A 12,843-nucleotide genomic window follows, 5' to 3' on the forward strand; every position below is an offset into this window, starting at 1 on the left:
TTATGAGTGTACCTTTTTCTCCATATCCTCACCAACAACTTATTGTTGCTTATATTCTTGATAATTGCCATTCTGACTGGAGTAAGATGGAATCTCAGTGTAGTTTTAATTTGCATTTCTCTAATTGCTAGAGATGTTGAACTTTTTTTTTATATATTTGTTGATCATTCCTATTTCTTCTGTAGAGTGTTCAGTTCCTTAGCCCATTTATTGATTGGATTATTTTTTCTGGTGTTGAGTTTTTTTTTTAGTTCTTTGTATATCCTGGAGATTAATGCATTATTTATCATTACAACATATTAGAAAGAACCGAAGTGACCATACTTAGGAGACTGGTTGAATAAACAGCAGCAGCTTTACATACTGGAATAACATGCAGCTGTAAACAAAGAATGAGGGATCTCACATACAGAGCTTTTTGTTACCTAACAGCATCTTTCACTTATTCTCTGATTTGCTTACTGTCTGTCTCTCTAACTAGAAAGGAAGCTCCATGCATGTACAGCATTGTTTTGTTCACCATTACAGCCCAGCGCCCAGGACAGTTCTTGTCTACAAGTAGGTGCACAGTTAGAATTTATTGAACTGTTGAAAGAACATTCCCTTTGTAAAAAGAGCAAATGTAATCTTGGTATCATGAGGAATAGAACAATTTACCTGGAGAAGAGATGCACAAAGAACACCTGAAAACCAGAAGGCTTAAGAGAAAGTAGTTTGAGATGTTTTAGTGGAAGTTGGATGTGCAACTTCTTTTAGCCATGGAATATTACCGCCGTTGCTGTAGACGTGATGTGCATATGTTTGACTGGCAAGGCATATGAGCCGGAGATGCTGCACCTGTCATATTCATCTGAAGCCAATCCAAGCAGTCACTGAGAGAGCTCTGAGAGAATTTTATATCTTGTACATTGTGTCAAAAGCAATAGGGGGAAAATGTGTTGGGAAGAGAGAAAACACATGCTAAACAGCCAGAATGGTGCATGTGTGTGTGGATTCCTTCAGGGTTTCTCCACACAGACGCTGGGACACTTTGGGTTGGCTTGTTCTTTGCTTGTGAGGAGCTGTTCTGTGCATCCTGGGTCACCACATGATTCCAGCACCCTGGTAATGTCTGCTGATATTGTCAAATGTCCTTTGTGGGATGAAATCACCCCTAGTTGAGAACCACTGAGTTATATGACATCTGTGATCAACCATTACCTGAGTAGCCTCTAATCTCTCTCAGGATTTATGCACTAATAAAGTTTCTTCCTACACTGAGTCTGGTCTTGATCACATGACTTCTTCTGCCAATATGGCCTTAGCAGACCTGGCAATGCAAGCAGAGGCTTGGTAAACACATACACACTCAGGCATGACCTATGATAGCATCTTTTCTTAGAAGCCAATGTCATATAAAGAAGCTCAGGCTAGGGCAGGGGCTGTAGCTCAGTGGTAGAGCGCTTGCCTATCACGTGTGAAGCACTGGGTTCGATCCTCAGCACCACATAAAAATAAACAAATAAAATAAAGGCATTGTATCCATCTACATTAAAAATTGTAAAAAAAAAAAAAAGAAGAAGAAGAAGAAGAAGTAGAAGCAGCAGCAGCTCAGGCTAGACTACTGAATGATAAGAGGCACTGGTGGGGGGGCTGGGGATGTGGTTCAAGCAGTAGCGTGCTCGCCTGGCCTGTGTGCAGCCTGGGTTCGATCCTCAGCACCACATACAAACAAAGATGTTGTGTCCGCCAATAACTGAAAAATAAATATTGAAATTCTCTCTCTCTCTCTCTCTCTCTCTCTCTCTCTCTCTCTCTCTCTCTCAAAAAAAAAAAAAAGAGGCATTGATGGATGAAGAGCCATTTCAGATGTCCTAGCCCCAGCTGAGCTTCTATTAAATGCAACCATGAGTGACCTAAGCTATACCATGTGGAGCAGAACTGCTCACCTGAGCCCAGAATCAAGACAAACAGGAAATCATCACTGCTTTAAGTCAAAAGTTTTGAGGTGGTTTACTACACAGAGGTAGACAACAGAACATTATCAAATCATCAAATGTTTAAGTTGGTGAAAGCAAGTCAGAGATACAATGTAGGAACCAGCTCCTATTGGCTTATAGGAGCCAACCACTAAATTTTCTGGAATTTTCGAGTCAATTATTAAACACAGCTGTTATTTAAAATTAAATTATATAAACTTACATTAAAAATAAATTACGTGTGCTCCATTTGTGTACTATGAATGAATCTGGTGTCCTGTATAACAAATTAGGACAAATAAATTAATTTTAAAAAGTTAAAAATAAATTACGGTTTAAAAAGGTAATAAATGCTTCTTAATTATTATACTGCATTTTATTTTTATCTGTACTCCTGAGGTTGTGTCTTGTATCTGTGCAAGTATATGATGAAATTTGGCTGAGAAGGGGCCTGTTAGGTGCTGATTTCTTGCTGATCATCCTTACATCGGTCTGTGGCCTCTCTCTCATGCACTGTTCAGGATGGCCACTCAAGGGAAGATGCTATGCTGCCCTGGAACATTTTACTGGACAATAAACGCTTAGTTCAATCAGTTTCTCTTCCTCCTTTAGAGCAAGTAGAGGCCTTTTATTCATGTTTACTGGCATCATGTCACACTTGATTGATAACCTGTCCTCTGAGCCCACAAATGTTATTAGAAGCCTATGAATCAAGGCTGATTATCAAGGCCGCAGGAGATATTCCCAGTGTTCTCTGACTCCACAGCCCTCTGCCCAGGAAAGTCCTGAGGGCAGGGGCGCACCTGCACAGTATAATACTGCATGTTTAACTTAGCCAACAGAACCTTCCCAAACTGGGTAAACTAGTGCCTGCAATAGCACAATTAGAAATTAATTCGTCTGGCAGAAAGGTTGTAAAATTTTTTTTTTGGTACCAAATTTCTTTATTTGAAGGAATGGTACAAATGGTACAAAAGTGGATGTTTTGGTACAACTTATAGAAAAGGTAAAGGTAACCCCAATATGCATGCACTGCCTTGGTGACCAGGGAAGTCACTTGCAGGGCTATGGGAAAGTCAGGCTGAGGTTTAGCTCTCGTTATCACTGTCTCCCAGGGTGTGCTTGTCAAAGAGATACTCTGCCATGCCCGATTCTGGGGCTCCCATCTTGCGCAAGTTGGTTACATGGTCACCCAATTCTTTGATGGATTTCACCTGCTCATTCAGGCAATGAGTCTCAATGAAGTCACACAAGTGGGGGTCATTTTTGTCAGTGGCCAGTTTGTGCAGTTCCAGAAGTGACTGGTTCACACTTTTCTCCAAGTGCAAAGCACATTCCATGGCATTGAGCCCACTCTCCCAGTCATCGCGGTCTGGTTTCTTGACATCCTGAAGGAAGATTCGGCCACCTCGTTGGTTCTGCAGCTTCATCAATTTCTCAGCATGTTCCCTCTCCTCATGAGATCGGTGAAGAAAATATTTGGCAAAGTTCTTCAAAGCCACATCATCGCGGTCAAAGTCGTAAGACATGGACAGGTAGACCTAGGAGGCGTAGAGCTCCAGGTTGATCTGGCGGTTGATGGCGGCCTCCGAGTCCTGGTGGTAGTTCTGGCGCACCTGCGAGGGGGACGTGGTAGCCAGGGCGGGCGGCCGAGGAGCGGGGCGGCGGAGGCCTGGGGCGGTCCGAGGGCGCTGTGAAGAGGGGGCGAAGGGCTGCTGGCTCTGAGCGGCGGCCGGGGTGGGGGTCGAGCGCCGGGTTCCGTCCAAGCACTGTTGAAGCAGGAAACCCCGGCGAAGAACGTCTGGCCTGTAAATATTTTTTTTTTTAATCTAATTGTCAACAACTAGGGAATTATGAAATTATGCCTCCTCCATAAGACAGAGTATGCAGTAGCGATCAAGCCCAAGTGTCCCTAGAGTGACCAGGCTCCTCAAGACAACTTTAGATGTACACAGTCTGCTAACTCCACACCCTTTTCCTCTCTGGCCACCTGGAAGGGCTGTAAAGACTGGAAATTGCAGGCACAGCCCATTCTGTCATAGACTAGAGAGCCTCCTCCTTCCTATGGTGTGGAGAAGGCCTTTTAGAAACACGAGTCTATGTCAGCAGTTTTCTCATTGGATGTGGGCACGAACTTGCTGCCAGTCAAGATCAACATCACATTTTCCCTCTCTTCTGATATTGTACTATTTCAGCTGTAGGTGCCAAATCCTTTTGATTAAACATGAAAAACTGCCCTTGGTTGCTTTCATGTATGTTTTATGAGAACACCTGGGCATGAATATTTATTTAAGCAGCTTGGAACACATCCCTTTGATTTTTTTTTCCCCCAGTTCTGACTCATATTAAAGCTGGAGGGAGGTGCCCTATGTCATATTCACCTGCAGTGGCTTCTGCCTCTGTCCTCCCTCTCGTAAGGCCAACTAGCTAAATCATCTAGGAAATGGAAAACATTGCCTGGGTTTGCATCAGCTGGCAGCATGACACATATTTCTGCAGCAAGGATGAAACAGAAGTTTCTTCTGCAGCGTCAGCTCTGCTTGTCATCCAGCTGTTGCCTTCTGTTGCCTTTCCTTCAACAGCTCTTTATGACTTTTTTGTCTCAAACTTAACAGCTCCTTCCTCCAACCCCAACTCCTCACCCTCTTTCTGCCTCAAGCCTGGAACTAATTTTAACACCGCTGCAGTCTGGGGGATGCATCCAGAGTTCCCCTAGAACCTTTCAGGATAACACCCCAACTCCTTAGAATGGCAGTCTGAGTCGTTTTATGTCCTGATGTTTGCCTGTCTCTTATTCTCTCGTCATTTACCCACACAGTGATAATAGTCATTGTTATTGCCATTATTATTGTTGTCATTGGCGGTTTCTAAGTGCTAAACACTTTGTGTGTACTTTGTATAATGCCTGTGCCTCCTGCGCTCCTGATGAACAGAGTAACTGGTTTCTGGAAGGTACCACTTTGCTGCACAACCCCCTGCCTTTCTGCAGATGCCCTTTCCTCCTCTCACTTCTCCTCTGCCTTGCCAGCCCCTTTTCATCCTTCCAGCCTTGTCCCTTGCATCATCATCTCCTGAAGCCATCTCTCGTTGTTTTTTCCCCCTCCAGTTCCTACTTTAGAAATACAAGGCCAGTCCTAGCTCAGGTAACCAGAGTACAGCAAAGACAGGAGGTCAGGTGAGTTTCTGGGACAATCAGAACAAGGGACATAAATGTGGCCAAGATGACCACTTACCATGGCTTTTTTTTTTCCTGCTTTTCCTTTTTTTTTTTTTTTTATTGGTTGTTCACAACATTACAAAGCTCTTGACATATCATATTTCATACATTAGATTGAAGTGGGTTATGAACCCCCAATTTTACCCCAAATGCAGATTGCAGAATCACGTGGGTTCCTGCTTTTCCTTGAGCATCAGAAATTCTCTCTTAAACTGACCCTCACTACAAAATTGAAGTTATTCTGGGAACTCCTGGGTTGAGACTTGCATTCTTCCGTCTCACACACACACACACACACACACACACACACAAAAAAAAAAATCTCTGGAGGGTTCTGATTGGCTCATTTGAATCAGGCTCCACCCCTGGACCAATCATATGACCAGTGAGGGGGAGGCTAAGGTGCCAGTTTCTGCAAGTGTTTGGGAGAAAGCAGTATTTCTGGGGGATGGGCTGGAGGGTTGTGCAGGGAGTAGACTGTCATAATCCTCCCACACTCTTCCACAGCCCAACTTGCTTTGTGCTTTGTTATTATTTTAAAATTGAAATCCTCTGTTTACCAACAAGATTCCTTTTAATATGCAAATAAATTATTTTTTAGCAGAGGATGAAACAAAATCTTCTTATAAAGATTCCCAGAGAGTTTTAACCCAGGCTAGTGATACATTCTTTTCTGGTTTGGGCAATGGGTCTTTGAAAGGCATAGAATCACACCAACCTGGCCCCCAAAAGGGCAGAGAAGGCAGGGCGAGATAAGGCAGCCAGCTAGGTCTAGATTTGAATCTTGGCTTTTTAGCTATGTGACCTTGGCAAGGCTCAGCTTCCTCATTAGTAAAATGAGGACAAAATTATTGTATTATGCGGGATAGGATATGTAGAGTGCAGAAAAAGTTGGGGGAAATCCTTTCCTGCTCAAAGCATTGCCAACACCCCTACAACAATGCTAGGCTTAGAAAGAGACAATAATAATGTTAAACATATTTACATGCATATGTACACAGGAGCCATGCAAAATACAAAAACTCAAAAATGCTTCATAAGGGAGAAACGGGGAGGCAGGCATCAACAAGTTCTGGAAAAGGTGGGTGAGGAACTCCACAACAAACAAAATTTGTCTTATTTTGCAAATAAAGTCTCTCAGGTAAATTCTGGGAGCTGCCTTCAGAAGAACTGATGAAAACCTGTTTGAAACAACCTAGAGGCCCATCAATAGATGAATGGATAAAGAAACTGTGATACATATACACAGTAGAATATTACTCAGCATTAAAAGAGAATAAAATTATGGCATTTGCAGGTACATGGATGGAGTCGGAGAACATCATGCTAAGCCAAGTAAGTTAATCCCAAAAAACCGAAGGCCAAATGTTTTCTCTGATTACTGGATGCTGATCCATAATGGGGGGAGGCACAAATGGGAAGAATGGAGGAACTTTGGATTGGGCAAAGGGAAGGGTGGGGAGAAGAGGAGGAATGGGGCAGGAAAGATGGTGGAATGAGACGGACATCATTATCCTAAGTACATATATGATTACACAAATGGTGCAAGTGTACATCGTGTACAACCAGAGAATTATTTATGTACAACGAATTGAAATGCATTCTGCTGTCATGTATAATTAAGTAAACAAAATTTTTAAAAAAGCCTGTATGAATACAGAGACAATTTTGCAGTGCTGGGGATGGAACCCAGGGCTTTGCACACGCTAGGCAAGTGTTCTACCATTGAGTTACACTCCTCAGCCCATGGTGACAACTTTTAGTTTCCTCTGTTCCCAGGTGTCTAAATCTTTCCTGGTTACAGTATTTAATGAGATTCCTAGGGTGGGACTTTAAGAAATTGTATTTCTTTTGGAATTAATTTCTCAGGTAAGAGCACTTCTGAGAAAACCCCATCTGTGCTTAGGAGAGAAACAAGGGAACATTAGAGAGACCTGGATTCTGAGACAGTTTTTCAGCTCCACGTGTCAAGAAGTCACACTTTGGGCTGAGGTCGTGGTTCAGTGGTAGAGCATTTGCCTAGCATGTGTAAGGCACTGGGTTTAATCCTCAGCACCACATAAAAATAAATAAATAAAATAGGGTATTTTGTCCATCTACAACTAAAAAAAAAAAAATTAAAATGAATGAGCAACAACAAACACGTCACACTTTGGGTTTTTACTTTCTGAGCCCCAGTAACGACTTTATATTGTGGAAATAAGAAGCCTACAAAACTAAGTCTTCCTTTTGTGCAGAAAGCCTTTTTCACCTTCCAGGCCCAACTTGAATGTCACCCCTCTTTTTCACAGCTCTCTTTTTTCCCAGAGAATTCATTGCTCCCTTCTCTCAAATGTACCCATACCTTAATTATAGCACTGATCACACGGCGTTACATTTACCCATCTATTTCTCCATGTACCTCTTATTACATTGTAAGCTGTGAGCTTTCCAAGGACAAAGAACTCATCTTATTTGTCCACTGCAGCTCAGCTCCTTGTACAGTGTCTGACAAGTAATTGGCATTCAAAATAATAGAAAAAGACCAGCTGATGATTGAATCAAAGATGAATGATAAGAGCAAGACATGGCCTGCCTGTGGACAGAAGGTCTAATCCAGGCTCTTTACCAAATGTGATGGGAAGAAATTTAAAGACACGTCATTTGTAAGCCTTAGGTCTTTGAAGAATAGTTCAAAAGCCAGTATTTAAAGAGTCATTGAGTTGCATAACTGTCCTCAAATTGTGATATCAAAAATTGGTTGTATTGGGGGAACACAAGAGTAGAGGTATAAAGAATAGGTGGTCAGGGTTTGTTTATGTTTGTTACAAAAGTCAAAATAAAGTGACATGTCAGATGTGTGTTGTAAGAAATCGAAAAGGTGGGCTGGGGATGTGGCTCAAGCGGTAGCGCGCTCGCCTGGCATGCGTGCGCCCTGGGTTCGATCCTCAGCACCACATACAAAACAAAGATGTTGTGTCCGCCAATAACTAAAAAATAAATATTAAAAAATTCTCTCTCTCTCTCTCTCTCTCCCTCTCTCATTCTCTCTTTAAAAAAAAAAAAAGAAATCGCAAAGGAAATAGTGAAATAAGTAAGGAGAAGAGCCTGTCTCCCACAAAACAGAAATCTTATTCAGAAATCCTGAACTTGACATTGATTATAATGAAGTGCATCCAAGTTATTATGTGTGTCAGTAGGAAATAATATGTGTAAAGGTGTCTGGTTGTGGTCCTCTGGATGCCTATCTGAAAATATAAAAATGGCATTTTCTTTATAAGTGCACATAAGAATTTCAAGGAAGGTATAGATAAGCTTCCAAACTGTATATTATATAGAAATGGATGTAGAAGGGGATTAACAAGGAACTATCCCATTCCTGCTATTTGCATATGAGAAAGTTGGAACTCAGGAAGTTTTGACTTACCTAAGATCATGCAACTATTTAGTGGCTGAGCAAGGATCATAAACTCAATCTTCTTATTGCTTTCCCCCTTTTTAACTGCTACTTGGCATTCTTTTATTTTAAAAACATAGTCTGGAGTAGTTTAAGTTTAAATCATAGCTCAAGTAAGTATTTTTAAAAAACATGTTTTCAGTGTTTACCATGTGTCTGGCACTGTGTCAGATGCCAGGAGGCATAAAACAAGTGAATGCCTCCCCTCAACAAATTTATTTTGTCCTCTTTTTTTTTTTTGTGTGTGTCAGGCTCTATGCTACATTCTGGGAAGGTCCTTGCTTTTATGGAGTTAACAATCAAACACGGGCAGGTTACATTAATCAGTGAATCACACAACTAGTAAGTATGTGACAGGGATAGAAGAGAAAGATTAAATTCCGTGAGTCTATCATCTTTTCCACATTTTAAAGAGGAAAGATGATAGCTCTGGGTTAGCCTCTAGATTCTTTTGTCTGCAACTGCTGTTAATAGGGGTGGGGGGTTTAAAGAAAGACAAAGTTGAATCATATAACAAAAAAGTGAGAGATAGGAACCCTGGTGTTCTATGGGCTTTAAGGAAGCTTTTAGAAAAGAAGAGAAGGAGAGAAGCCCAGAGGTTTGTGGAGGTGTACTTTAGATACTGGGAAACAGGGATGATGTAAGAGTTGTCAATTCTGTTCACCAAATATTTGGGTTCTTCCTCTGTCTAAACGCTTAGTAGTTATTGTAGGTTGCATGATGGTCCCCATTGTCCACTCCTGCCCAGATCCATGACCACTGTGGAACTTCTTAATGCTTTCCTGAAATGAGGAGAACATAGTACTCTGTCCCTGGACTCAGCCAGCCACTTACTTGGCCATTTGAAAGAGGTACAAGTGATAACATGCCAGCTCCAAGCCTATACGTATTGCGTGCCTGTTTGCTCATCCACACCATTGTCACTGCCATGAAAACACATCTTGACTAGCCTGCACGAGGATGAGGCACCAGGTGAGAGACACTTGGGACAGAGTCAAGTTGCCCCAGTTTCCCTAAATGAGGCCAGCTTATAAACTATCAATCAGAAGCCCCCAGACATGTAAGTGAGACCAGCCAAGATCAGGAGGGACAGCTGGCTGGTCCAGATACATGAGTAATAAATGTTTATCATTGAATGCTGCAGAGTTTTGGTGGTTTTTTTTTCTTGCTGTTTTTTTTTTGTTTGTTTGTTTGCTTTGTCTTGTTTTTTGTTTTTACAGCATTAATGTAACTGCACATAACTGATTTAGTGGGATTGCACTTCCTTGCCCTTTGTGTTTAGATGGGGCCATAGTTCTGGTAGTGAGTGCAAAAATAATAATGTCATTTCTGTTCTAGAGCATTTCATTGCTTGTGTGAAACTCTCTAAAACCATTTTTTTCCTCCTGGCATATAAACAAAAAACTCTGAAATAATGGCAACTCCATTAGCCTGGATCCACAAGAGACTAAGATGAGCTCAACACCCAGATATAAGGAGTTATTTTAGGCCATTGAGAATTTGAGTTCTTAATTATTTGGCATAACAGTTCAGCCTGCCTGAAGGAGGTGGGAAAGGGCATTTTAAGACGTTTGCTGAAAGGTTATTAATTACTTCCTCTTTGATGTTCTCAGAGAGATTGCAGTAAAATTCTTTAATTATATTTTAATAGTTTTTGTTAGTGTGCTACTTAATTTGCTTACTAACATTTGACTGGCCTTTGCTTTGGGGGAAGCATAGAAACGGTTGCCAAGGAATTGGGAAAGAGAATAAGCTGTCTTTCTTTACTTTCCAAATATCTTGGAACTTTCCCAAACAGAAAAGATGCTTAGATGTTGGGCAATCAAAATGTCAATTAAGCTTCAACAAATTGGCAATACTTCTCTTTTCCAACTATATATTATCACAACAAAAAAGAAAGCATCCTTCCATAGTCAAAGTATAGTTGGTGAGACGGGAAGGATAGAGGCTTTGCAAAGAAACAACTAAAAATCTCTTCTGTGTACAACTTTCCAACCCTCTAAGGGTGTGTTTGAAATACATCCAAATAAGAAAACAGTTGAGGAAATCTTTGTGATCTTAATCTAGGTAATGATGTCTTAAATATGACACCAAAAAGCACAATCCATAAAAGGAAAGAGAGATTAATACTGATGAAGATCAGTTGATAAATATTTTTTTTTTTGGACAATCACCGCTAAGAGAAGGAAAAAACAAGCCACAGACTGGGAAAAGATATTTATAAAGCACATGTATGATGAAGGGTTTGTATCTAGGATATATATAGGACCCTCAAAACTCAATAATAAGGAAACAAACATCCCAATTAAAAATTAGGCAAAAGACTGGACCAGATATCTCACCAAGGATATATCAAAAGACAAATAATCACATGAGAAGATGCTGAACATCATTTATCAGTTCAGAAATGGAAATTAAAATCAGCACAGATACCACTATACTCCTAGAGTGGTCAAATGATAAAGGTTCATTATAGTTCATTTGACAGTTTCTTAAAATGTTAAATCTAGGCCTATGCATGACCCAACTATTCCACTTCTAGTAATTTGCCCAAGAGAAACGAAAGCATACATTCATACCAAGACTTACATAGAAATATTCATAGCAGCTTTATGTGGAATAGCCCCAAACAGGAAACAACTCCAAGGTTCATCAGTAGGTGAATGATAAACAAGTTATGGTATATCAGTACTATGAAATATTACTCAGCAATAAAAACATGAACTATTAGTACCCCAACAATACAAATGAATCTCAAAATAATGATCTCAAGTTCACAGTGAAGGAATGAAGCCAGAAGATTGACACAGAGAGAAGAGAGAAAGGGAGAGAGGAGAGAGACAGAGAAGGAAAGGTTTATGAACTCATATATATTTCTAGAAAATATTAACTAATTTAAGAGATGTATAACAAATCAGCAGTTGCTTGTGGGATAGGAGGGGTGGGAATAGAAACAGGTTACAAAGCTATGTTACTGTCTAGAGGTGCTGGGTTTGTTGTCTCTGTTTAGCAAAAAATTTGAAGAACAGGACACAGAGATAGCAAGTAAGAAGTAGGATTATCGAAAAAGTGACAGAGATTGAGAGAGACTTGTCCAGAGTGGAAATCTGGTGGGGGACTTTTGACTTCTTCTTTTTATGGTCTTTTGACTTTCCATCTTTCTTTATCTCCTCCCATGTCCATGTGCTCCTCGCTTGTTAGTGATTGGTGCTCCCTCTGTCCACTCATCTCTTTTCTATTGAATCCCCCGCTTAGGAGCATGAGTATGGAAGTGTCTGTCTGATTGGGTCCCATGCTTGTGTACACAAGCACTTTCGTCAGCAGGAAATTGACCTTGTCAGAAGACCCTCCCTGTGCTCCTTTATTCTGGCCCTGACCCTGACCTCCTCATTTCCCATTTTACCCTGACTGCCCTTCTATATCTCCCTCAGATATATGAGGAAATTTTCAGGGGTAATGGCTATCTTCATTATCTTGTTTTAGTGATTTTTTTTGGGGGGGGACTTATGTTAAAACTTATAAAACTGCACATTTCAAATATATGAAATTTACCAAATGTCAATTATATCTCAGTTAAGTGTGAGGGTGAGCCATAGTTTGTGTTCCCAGGGATCCAGCAATGAGAGATACACAGACCTGTCTCTTAATGGCTTCTCCAGGCACCATGCTGAAAAGCTCTTTTAATGTTGCTTTCATCATGACTTTCCTTTTATTTTTACATAGATAAAAGCTGAAGGTGATGGAAAAGAAGATGCATATCCTGGAAGAGAAAGCTATGTGACCATGGAAGCAGACAATGGAGTGATGTGGTCACAAGCCAACTAAGCGAGCCTCCACATGAAGCTAAAATAGGCATGGGAGGAACCTTGCCTAGAGCCTCTTGGAGAGGCTGCTGAAACTGAGATTTTGGATTTAAGGTGCCTAGAATTCTAAGAGAATAAATTTCTATTGATTTACACCAGCAAGTGTGTGGCTATTTGTTGGGACAGCCTCAGGAAAACTTACATAAAAGTGGGATAATAGTGCTACCTAAATTGTAAGTTTGGTATGATAATTAAATGAGTCAATATATTGGTATAACACATAAAAGTGAAAGACCCTCAGGCCCTCAAATCCCCCATCCAAAAGAACTAGCGTCACACTGGCTGCAAAAGCAAGAGGCAAGTTTATTAATACACAGGCGCCTGCGGGTGCACAGCAAAACCTCAGCCGAAGCTTTGGTGAACTGGCAC

General features: G+C 40.9%; 1 pseudogene across 1 annotated transcript; it reads right to left on the reverse strand.

The window, feature by feature from the left end:
- Positions 1-3,083: 3,083 nt before the first annotated feature.
- LOC308633186 (ferritin heavy chain-like) lies at positions 3,084-3,990 on the reverse strand (annotated as a pseudogene). Its single transcript has 2 exons — positions 3,923-3,990; positions 3,084-3,764 (listed from the first exon to the last, which is right to left on the reverse strand). The product of its transcript is annotated as a ferritin heavy chain-like (transcript).
- Positions 3,991-12,843: the final 8,853 nt, after the last annotated feature.

Source organism: Spermophilus citellus (assembly GCF_964194105.1).
Source record: "Spermophilus citellus genome assembly, chromosome: 14".
NCBI lineage: Eukaryota > Metazoa > Chordata > Mammalia > Rodentia > Sciuridae > Spermophilus > Spermophilus citellus.